Source organism: Equus asinus, unplaced genomic scaffold (genome assembly GCF_041296235.1).
Source record: "Equus asinus isolate D_3611 breed Donkey unplaced genomic scaffold, EquAss-T2T_v2 contig_2, whole genome shotgun sequence".
Taxonomy (NCBI): domain Eukaryota; kingdom Metazoa; phylum Chordata; class Mammalia; order Perissodactyla; family Equidae; genus Equus; species Equus asinus.
In genome coordinates, this window is record NW_027224849.1 from 1,274,954 (window position 1) to 1,289,663 (window position 14,710).

The window sequence follows — 14,710 nt, forward strand, 5'->3', positions numbered from 1 at the left end:
ATGACTGAGCTTTAGGAAATGGATGTGGACACTTTGCACAGCATTCAGAACGACAGAATGAAATTTATTTCATACAGGACTGTCCCCAAAAGATGTTCCCATACTCTCTCTTGAAGAAAGGTGGAGTTACTGTCTATCTAGGGACAGCACCAAGAATAAAGGCTCCCCTTTTCTCTGACAGAGATACAGGCCGTAGTTATAAATAAGGGTTGTGAGAGAGAAGACATCATATTTTTGGTGTGGAAAGCCCTATACGAGTGTTTAGGACTAACTATGCTGGCTCAGAAAACTGCCTAGCATACAGAATGAGTCTCAAAGTGTGCTTTTTTCGTGTTTGCTTTTGAAAGCAGGAATGAATGTTCTTGAGGATTGCCTTTACATCCCGTTCATTCTGGGGCCACAAATTATACATATGGCCAACACCGAGACGGTTAGATCAGCTAGTGTGGAGGTTATGAGCACAGACTCTGAAAGCAGCCTGGCCGAGCTCAAACCAAGCTCCACCACTCACTAATTTCATGATCTTGGAGAACAGCTTTAACTTGTGCCTTTTTGGATGAGAAAATCTAAACAATGATGATAATATTATCCCCTGTGTCATAGGTTGCTATGAGGACTAATAAGCCAACTCTAAAACACTTAGAACACTGAAATGTTTGTTAAATAAAACTCATTACCTGGAAAATTCATGATGGATGATCCAGACAGTCTGAACACTGAAGAAAAAGCATTTAATGTCATTCTCTCTGTGTGTCTTTAGAGGGTTATTTCGTATGTCTATTTTTATATTTCAGGCCCTGAGGAAGCTGAAGGGTGTCTGTGTAAGATTAGCCATGGGTCCCTGTCTTGTGGAGGCATGCTCATCTGCTCTTCTTGCCCACTTCCTAATGGGTTTGCCGTGGCAATGGGGATTTATACTGGGGTAATGATTTTTCTTTGTCGTATGAAAATACACACGGACATTTAGGACTTTCTCTGACGCTATACAAGTGAATGCATAATATTTTCGTAAGGACATCAGAAAATACAATACAGATATTCCAGCATAATATTATGACTATTAATATACCAGCATATAAACATTATAACTTCAAAATATAGTGTATGTCTTTGTAGGTGCTAACTTTGACAGTTTTATAATAATTTAAACTATTGAGGAAGTAATAGACTTTTATTATGCCTGATTCCATGCCAGTGAGAGATGCCAGATCTCTCCTCAAAGTCCATACAAAGGATAACGAATGCTCAACGGTGATCCACACCTAGCACAGGCCTCCTCCTCCTTTCACCAGGCTCTTATGATTATCTGTTCTGCTGTATTTTCCTCCTGCTGTTAGTTCTTTCTTCTTCTTCTTCTTCTTCTTCTTCTTTTTTTTTTTGGTGAGGAAGATTGGCCCTGAGCTAACATCTGTTCCCAAGCTTCCTCTTTTCTTTTTTTTTTCTCCCCAAAGGCCCAGTATATAGTTGTATATCCTAGTTGTAAATCCTTCTAGTTCTTCTATGTGGGATGCCACCACAGCATGGCTTGATGAGCAGTATATAGGTCCACACCAGGATCTGAACCAGCAAACTCTGGGCCGCCGAAGCAGAGCACATGAACTTAACCACTATGCCACTGGGACAGCCCCCGGTTCCTACTTCTAAGATTTAAGAGCCATAAGAAGTAAATAAATATGAAAGTACTTGGTAAGAATTTGGTGTTGGGGCCAGCCCCACGGCTCATGTTGAGGTGGCATTGGCGTCCCATATAGCACAGCCTGAGGCACTCACAACTACAGTCTACAACTATGTACTGGGGGGCTTTGGGGAGAAAAAAGAAAAGATTGGCAACAGATGTTAGCACAGGTGCCAATCTTTAAAAAAAATAATAATAATTTGGTGCTGATAAGTAGGCAAGAAGTAAGAACTACTTACTTCTCACGGTTAACACTCTCGAGCTATACTGCCTAGATTTAAATCTCGGCTCTGACTTTCCAGTATGTGATCTTCGGCAAATTACCTAATCTCTTTGTGCCTCCATTTCCTCATTTGCAAAACAAAGATAATGATTGTAGCTACCTCATAGGGTGGTTGTGAGGATTAAATTAGTTAATATATGTGAAGTGCTTAAAATGGTGTTAGGTACATAGTGAGCTTCATAAATGCTTTCTGCTATCCTACTGCTGCCGTTATCAGTGTCACTGTTACTGTCACTATGGCCTTCCTCTTCTAATCTGTTGTCTGATTTTTACATGCCAGGTCCTGATAGAAGGCCTCGCATCACTGGATTCCAATCCAAAAAGTCCATGGCCGTGTTTTTCAAACCTCATGCCGTGGATGTTTTGTTTAGATAGAAGGCAGATTCCTGGGGCCTCACCCCATTAGGTCTCCCAGACCAGCCGTAAATACAGATTTCAGACAGGCTGCGTAGTCCCAACGCAAGTTGTCCATGGCCACGCTCAGAAGAAGTGTTCTGTAGAACTTGTAGCTGTGCGTGTGTTTCTGTTTGGGACTTCACTGCCTTTGAAAGACTGTAATTGTCTAAAGTGTAACCTCTGAAAGAGTGGAGGTTATTATAATTTCACTAATAATAGTAATAATGAAGAAGATGCTATCATAAATATTTAAAGTGCTGCCTGCTTAGTTTTGTCTTAGGTGCTGTGTCTCCAGCTGTGGTGGTGCCTTCAATGCTCCTTTTGCAGGAAGGGGGCTATGGTGTTGGAAAAGGTGTCCCGACCTTACTCATGGCTGCTGGCAGCTTTGATGACATTCTGGCCACCACTGGCTTCAACACGTGCTTGGGCATGGCCTTTTCCACAGGTAAACTGATCAGTTCATGTGTGCTGTTCTCTTATGCTCTAGCGACATAGATATGATGTTGTGAGTGTGGCATATTTCCTTGATAATTGATTAAGGCAAATTAAAATAGAAAAAGCAACTCCAAGAGTTAGTTCTATACCTAAGGAGAAACCAGTGGCTTCTTGTCTTTACTCCCTTCACCCTCTAAATATAAAATGCTCAAGTACTGTGGTAGGTGCGTGAGGGGGCTTCAAAAGAGCAAAGTCGAAAGAAGGAGAACAGCTTCTGCATGCAGCCACCCGGGAGGGTCAGCCTTCGAGACTGCGCACAGAGGGTGAGCAGGTGTTTCAGTGAGCACAAAGGACAAAGTAGTCCAAGTGGGAGGGACAGTTTCTGTTCTCTCGTCTTTAACATTTTAGGGGAAATAATTATTTTAATGTGTATCTTATTAATACTTAATAACTGTCTGATACAGACATATTTTGTTTTAAGTAGTAATAAAACAGGAACTTAAGGCATTTTTTCCCTACTGTTATTCAACACCTTTATTATCCTTTGGGACAGCACACATTTAAGTTCACTTTTTAATCTGTTTCCAAGACTGGAAGATAAGATTTGCAATTTCATATTATTGACAAAATGTAATTGTGGGCTAAGTTTAGCTTCAGATTATTTAGTGGGAACACACCTTAGAAAGTCTTGTGTTCTCAGTCTCTCTGCCCCATGGTTATCCTCCCATTTTATGACTATATTTGACGTATGCCAATTACCTAGTACTTCACCTCTTCCCACACCCTGAAGTTGCCTTACGTCTAGTCCCCACCGTGTATCACTGGTGAATTAATCTTCTCAAAGCATTGTTTTGATAGTCTTACTTTCTTGTTCAAGCACCAGCAAGGATTCTCTATTACCAATTAGGTCGAATCTACACCCTTGTCTCTATTTTAACTCTACTGTACCTGTCCAATCGTACATTCTCCCTGCTTCCTGGTATACACCTTTAAAACAATAGTTCTCAGCCTCAGCTGCACACTATAATTACCTGGGAACTTTTTAAAAATACTCATATGTGGGCCCTACCTTAGGCCACTTAAATCATAATCTTTGGGAATGGAAACCACAGCTTTAGAGCAACAGAGTTTGCATTAAAATCACACAGGAGCAGGGTAGGGAGGGCCGTGGGGAGCGGCTGCTGGGGTTTTCATAATCTGAGGGGTGGGGGTGGGGGTGGGGCTAGCCTGAAGAACCTTCCTACTTGACAATACTCTGTACCCTCTGCCCTGCCCTACTAAATGCAGTCCTTAGACCATCTGGATAGGAGCTACCTGGAGCCTCTTTAAAATGTGGATCCCAGGCCCGGCCAGACTTACTGCATCAGAATTTTCAGAGGTGGGGCCCAAGAAGTCTTTTTTTCTTTTAAACAATCTTACTATACGGGAGACTGAAAGTGGTTAGTTACTTTCTACACATTTATAGTAAATTATTTACTGTAATATCTTGCAACGTATACTATTATCACAGATAAATGTTTTTGACAGTCACACTATTACCTAATAGAGAGCTGTCCTAGCTAAATAAAACTACTACAGAGGTAATCATTTTTTTAAATACAAGAGATAATTGAAACTGTAGGGGAGGAAAAACCGTTTCCCACACCAGGTTCGTTGACTGGGGCCCTGTAATCAGACTGACAAGAGACAGACTAACAAGAGAAAAACAGTTTATTAACGTGTGCATTGTGCTTACACAACACCTCAAAGATGAGTAAGTCAAAGGAGCGGTCAGAATTTGGGCTTGTTCAGCATTTTAGCAAAGAACAATAATTATGTGGAGAAGCACAAGATAAAGGAGCTTTGAGCTTCTAGAGGCAGCAAATTGTGGGAAAAGAAACATATGGGGACCTAACGGTAGATAAGGGCTTGTTTTAGCAAAGTTTGTGATGTGAATTCCTCTGGTGCTGTCTTGGGGCTGATAAGGGCCCATAAGTGTCCCAAGTTGTCTCAGTGATTAACTTCTGTCCTTCCTGGTAAAAAGGAGAGGGGACACCTTTATGAATGTATGTCCTGCTTTTGGGCAAATAGTGAGAGGGCAGAGAGCTTTTCTTATATCTGCTTCTTCTCAATTGCCTTCAACTCAGAATAATCCTTATGCCCCAGTGGCATATTTGGGGTGACATATTGCGTACTCTAAACCACAATGACAAAAACCCACAATAACTAGTTAGTACATTTTTTCTTAGAATAGTGTGTGAAGAAGGGCTTTATGTGTTGAACAACTTTTTTTTTTTTTTGAGGAAGATTAGCCCTGAGCTAACATCTGCTGCCAATCCCCTTTTTTGCTGAGGAAGGCTGGCCCTGAGCTAACATCCTTGCCCATCTTCCTCTACTTTATATGTGGGACGCCTACCACAGCATGGCTTGCCAAGTGGTGCCATGTCTGCACCCGGGATCCAAACTGCCAAACCCTAGCCGCCAAAGCGTAATGTGTGAACTTAACCATTGCACCACTGGGCCGGCCCCTTTGAGCAACTTTAATATAATTTTCTGCACAATGTGTTCACAAAGTTTTTTTAATTAAAGTTTCCTAAGTTCTGTATGATATGGGGGAAAATATTGGTTCTACTTACCTCTCTATTATTTCAAAGAAGCTGAGTAAGAAATAAAGATTCTTCTAAGAGCAATTTCAAAAATAATTTGTTTTCAGTTTGCTTTTAGAATAAACATTCAAGAAGGAATGAGTCCTTTACACTCATCATAGTAAGAAAAGATTCTTGATTTTAATTCTCAAATTAAGTTCCTGTATTCTATACATATCAAACCTACTAAAATCAGTGTACATTTGTTATTTTAAAATCAGGCTCGTAGGGCCAGCCCTGTGGGGTAATGGTTTAAGTTCGTGTGCTCTGCCTTAGTGGCCCAGGATTCGTGGGTTCAGATCCCAGGCACGGACATAGCGCTGCTCTTCAAGCCATGCTGTGGCGGTGTCCCACATAAAATAGAGGAAGACTGGCACAGATGTTAGCTCGGCGACAATCTTCCTCAAGTAAAAAGAGGAAGATTGGCAACGGATGTTAGGTCAGGGTCAACCTTCCTCACACACAAAAAAATCAGGCTATTAAATGGCTGTTTGAAAACTAGATCAGTCTACTCACCCAGCCTATGCATATCATACCAATTAGCTCTGAATCATGAATTTTATCTTTCATATTTTCTTAGGCCCTTTAGGTAAAGTTTTTTGAAGTAAATGTACAAAGAAGTGCACAAATCATAGTTTATGCCTATTTTGAAGTTTATCTCTAATAATGCATACCTTTCTTATAAGATAGGCCCATTTTATTAGACACTTTAAGTCACATATATTTAAGACTGTGGAGAGCAGGAAATATCTGTAAACTTTTCCTTCTGTGTAATCAGATGCTTTGTGTGATGATTGAAGTAAAGTCTTTGTATTTATGGATTTAGAGTTCTGACTGAAGATTTTTTTTTATGTGTGTCTAAGGTTCCACGGTTTTTAATGTCCTCAGAGGCATTTTGGAGGTAGTAATTGGTGTGGCAGCTGGGGCTCTTCTTGGATTTTTTATTCAGTACTTCCCAAGCAGTGACCAGGTAAAGGAAACCATCTGTGGGAAAGTCGTGCTCTAAAATGTCACGGGAAAACATTCTGGAACACTCCCTCAGAGCCATGTGAAGGACGTGATTTAGCAAATGACCCCCATTTTAAAACTGCTTGCTGCTCTGTCAGTGCTGTCTGTGAGGCTTAGGAAGACAGCTAAACCTTGAAGATGTTAATGCAGTCCTGGGATTTTCTTCTCCTATTTATATTCTGTACACTTCAGCTTGCACTGTAAAACAAATAACATGAATTCCAAACTAATAGGATATGCAAGTCTTATTTTTATTTTCATTTTTTTGAGGAAAGATTAGCCCTGAGCTAACATCTGCTGCCAATCCTCCTCTTTTTGCTGAGGAACACTGGCCCTGAGCTAACATCCGTACCCATCTTCCTCTACTTTATATGTGGGACGCCTGCCACAGCATGGCTGGACAAGCAGTGCATAGGTTGCACCTGGGATCCGAACTGGCCAACCATGGGCCGCCGAAGTGGAACGTGCGAGCTTAACCACTGCGCCACCCAGCCAGCCCCGCAAGTCTTATTTTTTTAATTAATTTATTTTTTATTTTTATTATTATTCATAATACTCAACTAAATCAAGATATAAAATGGTTCTTTGGGCCCACGGTTTTAGTGTCAAAATACCTTAGATTCTAATACTATCAAATAGATAGACCTTAACATTTCATTAAAATATAGTCTCTTTCTCACCGAGTAGATTGAAGTTCTTTACTGTACATAGTGATTCTTAATGAGAAACAAAGGCTTGTTTGTTTTCCTTTACCCTCTTTAGTCTCTTCTGATAGGTAAACATATAAAAACCTTTTCTTTTCTAAAAGAATTGGTGTTATTTTGAGATTTCAGAGCATTTTGAATGGAATTCAAATCTTAACTGAAGTAAAACTTTAATTAAGAAAATTAATGTTTGCATTATCAGAATGTATGTTGATTTGAATTTTTATTGTGCTGCAAAAAAACTCCAAGTAAAATAGTCTGTAAAAGATTTTATGAATGCATAAAAGAAAATTCAAGGATTTTCTAATTATGCAACAAAGTACAAAGAAAAATGATGGCTTACATTTTGTTGCTTACTGTGTATAAAATGACAGGTGAGTTGAGTAAAGTCCCGCTGTGCTCATCAGGGCAGCGACTATCTACATGCAGCTCCAGCAGACACAGGACATTTCCAGAGACAGTACAGACATAGAAATTTCCAGCATCACTGATCGTTCTGTTGGGAAGCGCTGATCTAGTGCAATCCACACAATAACCCATGAAGAGAATACCTTTAATATGACCATTTCACTGCTGAGGCTCAGGGAGAGATGACTTAAACAAGGTCACGTAGCTAGAACGCCGTAGAGCTGGGTATGAACTCAGTTCATCCACTGCCAGGGCCTGTGCGCTTCCAGTCGAACCCTTCTAAGGACCTGCTGCCTTCTAAAGCAATCAAGAAGTTTAAAGGCTGAACAGGGACAAGTAACGAAAGAGAGGAGCACATTGCTTAGATTTTAAAAATCAACACCACAGACTCCTCTCAGTCTACAGCCACCTAGAGTTTCTTGGTATTCAAAGATTTAGAAAGAAGAACTGGAGAGCATCACATTAAAGAGTAAATAGAGAACCTAAAAATAATAGAGATATCATATCTTTAAGCTTCACAAAAACCCCATGATGTAACTGCTTTCAAGGAGGAGGAAACAAAGCTTGGAGAGGCTAAGTAATATGGCCACTGCATAGCCAATGGTGGGAAAGAGCTTGCATTTTAACCCTAATTTGTCCACTTCCAAAGCCCACACACTCTTTTCTGCTGCTCCGTTCAGCCCTGCGGACTTCTGCGTCAATGACTTCAGAGGAGGCTCACTGAGGTTCCTGAACGGGGAAGCTGCGTTTGTACACATGCTAACTCTACTTTTGTTAAGGAAAAGAAAGTAAATGTTATGTCATGCATTTATGTGCACAGATACAGACATTTTTATTTTCTACTAAGTCCTGAATATGGAAAAATCAATAATTAAAAATCAGTTCTATGAAATAATTGAGCTAATCCACGTTTTTTCTCCTCAAGGACAAACTTGTATGGAAGCGGGCGTGCCTTGTTTTGGGGCTGTCTGTGCTGTCGGTGTTCAGCAGTGTGTATCTTGGTTTCCCTGGGTCAGGAGGACTGTGTACGTTGCTCATGGCTTTCCTTGCAGGCATGGGATGGAGCAGTGAAAAGGTGAATTTCATTTTAAGTTCTTCTTCTCATGACTACTTTCTGATTAGATTAGTTTTTTTCCAGATACTTTCATAATATCAAGTTAATAAAATTAATCATAAGAGCTATTTTCTGTACATATACAAACGTATGCCCAAATGCACACATACACTTCCTTTTTTCCTGTTACATACCAATCTATAACTTGATGTTTTTACTTAAAATGTATCATGGTCATATTTCCATGATGCCTCCCTTATTCTTTGTAAGGGTTGCAGAGTATTGCATTGTATAGCTGTACTGTACTTTATTTAACCAGTTTCCTGCCTAAATTTAATTTAACAGACATTTAAATTGTTTCTAATTTTCTGCCAAGACAAAAAGTGCATCAATAAAATATCCTTGCATATACCACTAAGACACTATCAAGTCTAAGAAGCACCATTATTTTACATGCCACCAAGAGAGAAAAAGAATGCTGCCAATTAAACTATGACATCACTTCCTAATTTCAGAAATGAAAAAGTGTGTTTCTTAAAATCAACAAAATATAGCATATCTTTGAGTGTATCTATAGGATTAATTTCTAGAAATAGGATTTCTCTATGAAAGAGTATGCACATTGATACTTTTGATAGTATCAATTTGCCCTTTTTTTAACGTATGCTTTTTAAAAATTTTTTGGTGAGGAAGATTGGCCCTGAGCTAACAGCTATTGCCAATCTTCCTCTTTTTTTCCTCCCCAAAGCCCCAGTACGTAGTTGTATATCCTAGTTGTAGGTCATTCTAGTTCTTCTATGTGGGACGCCGCCACAACATGGCCTGACAAGCGGTGTGTAGTAGGTCTGTGCCCAGGATCCAAACTGGTGAACCCAGGCCGCCAAAGCAGAGTGCACGAACTTAACCACTCAGCCATGCAGCCAGCCCCTTGAGTTGCCCTCTTAAACAGCAGTACCAATTTATATTCCCACCAACAGTTTGTGAAAGGATCTGTTTTTCTGATCTGTGTACTTTCAATCTTTAGATATTTTGCTAATCTGACAGGTGAAAAATGTTTCTCATTATTGATCTGATTTGTATTTCTTTACAAGTGGAGCTAATCATCTTGTCATATATTTACTAGCCAGTTTATTCAAAAGCCTGTGCCCATTTTTTACGATTGTCTGTTTTTCTTACTGACTTTCAAGATCATTAAAATTATTCATTTCCTTTATGTGTATTATGGAAATTAGCTGGTTGCCATTTATTTAATTTCAAGGTACATTTTTATGGATTTGAACTTGAGAGGATCATATACTATTCTGCTTCATGAAGAAATTAGATGTGGGTGACCTAAACTAAATACACATATATCATTTGGGAAAACCAAAGACAACTGTTGAAAATAATTCAGCTTAAAATAATACTACATGAAAAATATATGTTGATTATCAGTCCTGAGGTTGGGTGTGCAGTGCCCTGCAGGTGAGCGGTCTCTGCAGAGGTCTGTAGAGGCAGGGCTTCACTGTGGGCACATGGCACTCCGTTGGAGGCTTTCACTCTCGGGAGGCAAGACATGTGCAGTTGGGCATCCCTTTGCTGTAGAGGAGGGTGGATTGGTGGGGCTGCCTGGAGCCTTGTGTAGATAAGGGACTGAGGCCCCAGGAAAGCAGGCCGCAGTGGATTGGGCTTTGCAGGCAAGGAGCAAGGCTCTGCAGAGCCCTGCTGCAGGCACTGCATGGGCCCAGGGCTGCTGCGTCCTCCTGGGGAGGCTTGGCTGTAAGGCTTATTTCAGGTCTACTTTTTTTTCCTTAGCAGCACCCGTATTATTAAATTCTCCTTTGTGATTTCACGTAACTTAACATCTGACAAGAGGAAAGCTAAAACATAAACTTCCCAGTATAAATTGGGTCCTCTTATCATCCCTCATCTCTTGTAAACATTTGCTCTTGTCAAAATTTGCTTTTCCGTGGCTTCACTTTCCTTGCAGGCCGAGGCAGGTGATCACACATTGCTGTTCAGTCTCGGGTCTGATCTCAGCTCCCTGGCTCCTCGCTGAGCGCTCACTGCTGAGTGCCTTCCATCCTGCCTGGGCTGCTGACCAGCGCACTGCTCTCGGAGCACTCTGGCCCCCTTGTCCGGGACAGAGCTCGCAGTCTTCACTCCGTGAAGGCATGCCACTGTGTGTGCACTGTGACCCTTGTCGAGCATCTGGGAGCTTGCCTGACATTAGCATTTTACAAACTGTCCCTTCTCTTTTTAATGGTAACCTTTTTTAGCATTTAAAAAAATAAATTACCAAAGAGAATATTGTTTAGAATAAAGTTTATTTGATTTCTGAGTATGAAAGCGGTATATGCTTATTGTAGAACTTTGAAAAATTTTTTAAAAGTCAGATAAAAGGAAAGAAAAAATGATTTGTAATTTCTCCACCTAAAGCCAACAGCTCTGTAAACTATTTTGGTTTATTTCCTTTCATTTATTCAACAGGAAAATTCTCAAATATGCTTGTAGTAAGTTTCTTCAAATTGAATTTTATAGGTAAATGCTTTCTGTTGTCACTTGTTTAAAAGTCTTCAAAAATTACAACCAACTCATTATATTATACTGTCATGGGTGAAAAGAGGGAAGAGAATTAATCAATTTTTATTGCCACTCCGTATGGCCCTGTGCTAGCCAGTGAGGGGATATTCTCATTTATTCTCATCAAAAAAACCTTTGAAAAAATATTACCATTTACATTTTATAGAGACTGTAAGTCAGAAGGACTTAAATAACATGTCCAAGGTCACAAAATTAGAAAGTGGCACTGGGATTTAACTCAGGTTTATCGACTCCAAAGTGACCAGAATATACCATCATTGTGCAGGGCACGTTTTTATGTTTCGACATCTATTCGAATAACATATAGCAAGTGTATTAAAAACATTATACTTCCAAACTTTGCAATTTCAGATTGTTTGTAAATTAATAAATGATAGGATAAAAAAATAAACAGTGAAAAGGAACCATATCATTTGGAATAGAACATAAAAGAGTAGTTTTAGCAACAGACGTCGAGGGGAAGACGGGTGCCCACCGCAAGTGGACGTGAGCCACTCGCGCAGAAGACAAGGGAGGGGGCCCGGCCAGTTCCGGTTACACGATTCTTCAGAAAACGAGGATGTGAGTCATGTAGAAAAGACCGTTATAAACCAAACAAATCATCTGTTTTTCTGCATTTGCCATAACTTTGCCTGAATTGCCAGCAGCCTGGCTGATTACATAGAAGATCAATGTAATCCCAAAACCCGGAGAGAGAACTGACAGCTTTTTTTTTCATATTTACCTCTGGTTAATCTCCTATGTATGTCTCTTTACACACACACACACACACACACACACACACACGTGGATGCACCATAAGCTTTTTAAAACCAGTCTCTGCTATTTTAAATTATGCTGAAATCCAATATCGTTTCCTTAGGGCAGATTCTTAATGCTACATTTTTTGGGTCAAATAACATGAACATTTTTAGGTTTTTGACACGTATTACCAAACTGGTTGCTTTCTAGAGTTGTATCCATTTACTTTTCCACCAGTAATATGTGAGGTACCTATATCATTACATCGTCATCAGCTTAGAATAATGTTTATCCAACTTTAGCACCACCTGGAAGTCTTGTTAAATTGGACTTGTGGACCCCACTCCCGAATTTCTGATTTAGTTAGACTACGGTGGGGCCTGAGAATGTGTACTTCTGATCAGTTACCAGGTGATGCTGATGCTGCTTCCCTGGGGACCACACTTTGTGAAACACTGCCTTAGAATATTATTTTTTTTTAATTTTTATCCTTACTGATAGTCAAAAGTGGTATCTTTTTTTGTTTTATGCCTCCTTGCTTAACAATAAAATTGAATGCTTTTTCATATATTTAGCTATTTGTATTTTTTCTTTTTCTTTGATAGGTTTTTTGTCCATTATCTCCTAAAGTTGAATGTACTGATTATATATACGATATTAGCCCTTTGTGCCTTTTTTTATTGTTCATTTTTAACACACAAATATCTTATAGTTTCACGTGGTCCGATCTATCAATCTCTTATTATGACCTTTCCTCAGTTTATTTTTTCTTAAAGATTCCTTTCCTAGTGAAATCTTACCTATGTTATCTCATTTATTCTTTGCAATAACCTTGAGAGGTAGATACGAGACCCATTTTACAAATGAGGATACCAAGGCCTAGAGATAGTAGATAGAGTGCCTAAGGTCACCAAGCTAATAAGTGGCAGAGCCAGGATGAAAACACACTGTTTGAGTATATGAAAATGATTTCCTAAAGACAGGGTAAAAAAACCTTCATTGAATCACTTATATGGCAGACACTCTCCATATCTTTTCTAATTTAGTACTCAGGCAAGTCCCTACTTCTGGAGGCACCAAATCAATGAGTCCAGGTTTTGGACTGCTTTTCCTCCTTGTTCCATGGTGTAGCATAGGGTCTGAGCACTCAGACTTCCTGGATTAAGCTCAGCCCTACACCTGAGTAGCTGTATGCCCATGTACAAAGTATCTGACTTCTCAGTCTTCGATTTCCATATCTCTCAAGTGGGGAATGATAATAGCAACAGCTTCGTAGAGTGGAGGATTAAGTGAAATAATCTATATAAGGCAAAGTGCTTAGTCAGAACACACTAATAATTTTTATGACTATCTCTGAGCAGCACAATGTAATAAAAAGAGCATAAAATTTAATCTATGGAAATTGGGATTCCAGTCCCAGAGATTCTACTGTCTAGATGTGTAATCCCAAGCAAGTCACTTACCTTCTCTAATACTCAGTTTCCTCAACTGTACACTGAGAAAAATAATAATAATCACTAAAGAATTATTGTGGCTATTATGTGGGAAAATGGAAATAAAACACTTGTAAACTCAGTGCTGTAGCTATATTGTTGTTGAATTATGCTTTGACAAGCTACAATATTTTATAAAATTTTGTTTGCGCCTGTAGTTTTCTGACATTATCTCATACTTTCCTGCTTGGTTTTCCTTATAATCTTGCCATTATTGTATTCAAATGCACTCACTTTTTTAAGGCCTTTTTCATCTATATTTTTCATCTGTTTTCAAATGCAGTGCTTCTTCTGATGACTTTAACAGCTACAGGATGTTTTTCTTGATATATTTTCAATCTTCTGAATCTTGAAATCTTCTCTCTAAGAAGAGAAGTGTCAGCTTAAGTAGATATTTAACTCATGATGAAACTTCTGTTTCTCTTAACTTTCTCTTTTTGTCCATAATGGAAAGTGATTTCCATTGTTGAAGATTCTTACTAATGGTGCATACAGATAGGTAAAGTGGCCTTAACTTTCAGTGGACACCACAGTCTTCATTCCTCTGAACTCATGTCTTCTTTTGTACTTAGCCTATTTGATGACTCCTTTTTCTTTCTTTTTTTTTTCCTGAGGAAGATTCACCCTGAGCTAATATCCATTGCCAATCTTCTTCTTTTTATTTTTGCTTGGGGAAGATTGTCACTGAGCTAACATCTGCACCAGTCTTCCTCTACTTTGTATGTGGGTCACCACCACAGCATGGCTGATGAATGGTGTAGGTCCACGCCTGGGATCTGAACCTGCAAACCTGGGCCACCAAAGTGGAGTGTGCCAAACTTAACTACCACACCACGGGGCCAGCCCCTCTATTTTCTTTATAAACAGATTCATTTTAGTTTTGAAGTTACAAAAAAACCCACAAGAAGGTACATTGTGGCTCCTCTCTCATCTTTAAGTTTTACAATATATAGGGCCATGTCTGATATTAAATTAGTCTACAGTATTACAATCAAAAACCAAATCGTGGGGCCAGCCCTGGTGGTCTAGTGATTAAGTTCAGCATGCTCCGCTTTGGTGGTCTGGGTTCAGTTCCCAGGCACAGATGTACACCACTTGTCTATCAGTGGCCATGCTGTGACAGCAGCTCACATACAAAATAGAGGAAGACTGGCAACTGATGTTGGCTCAGGGCGAATCTTCCTCAGCGAGAAAAAAAAAAAAAACCAAATTGTGGCCTTTGTCCAAGTTTAGAAATAAAAACAATTTGATAGAGAAAACTCAATATGCCTCTGCCTTCATTGGAGTTCTCAGTACATGAAATACT

The 14,710-nt window shown here is 39.5% G+C and overlaps 1 pseudogene; it reads left to right on the forward strand.

The window, feature by feature from the left end:
- Nucleotides 1–14,710, forward strand: part of LOC139043328 (sodium/hydrogen exchanger 9B2-like) — a 42,083-nt pseudogene that overhangs the window by 17,760 nt on the left and 9,613 nt on the right.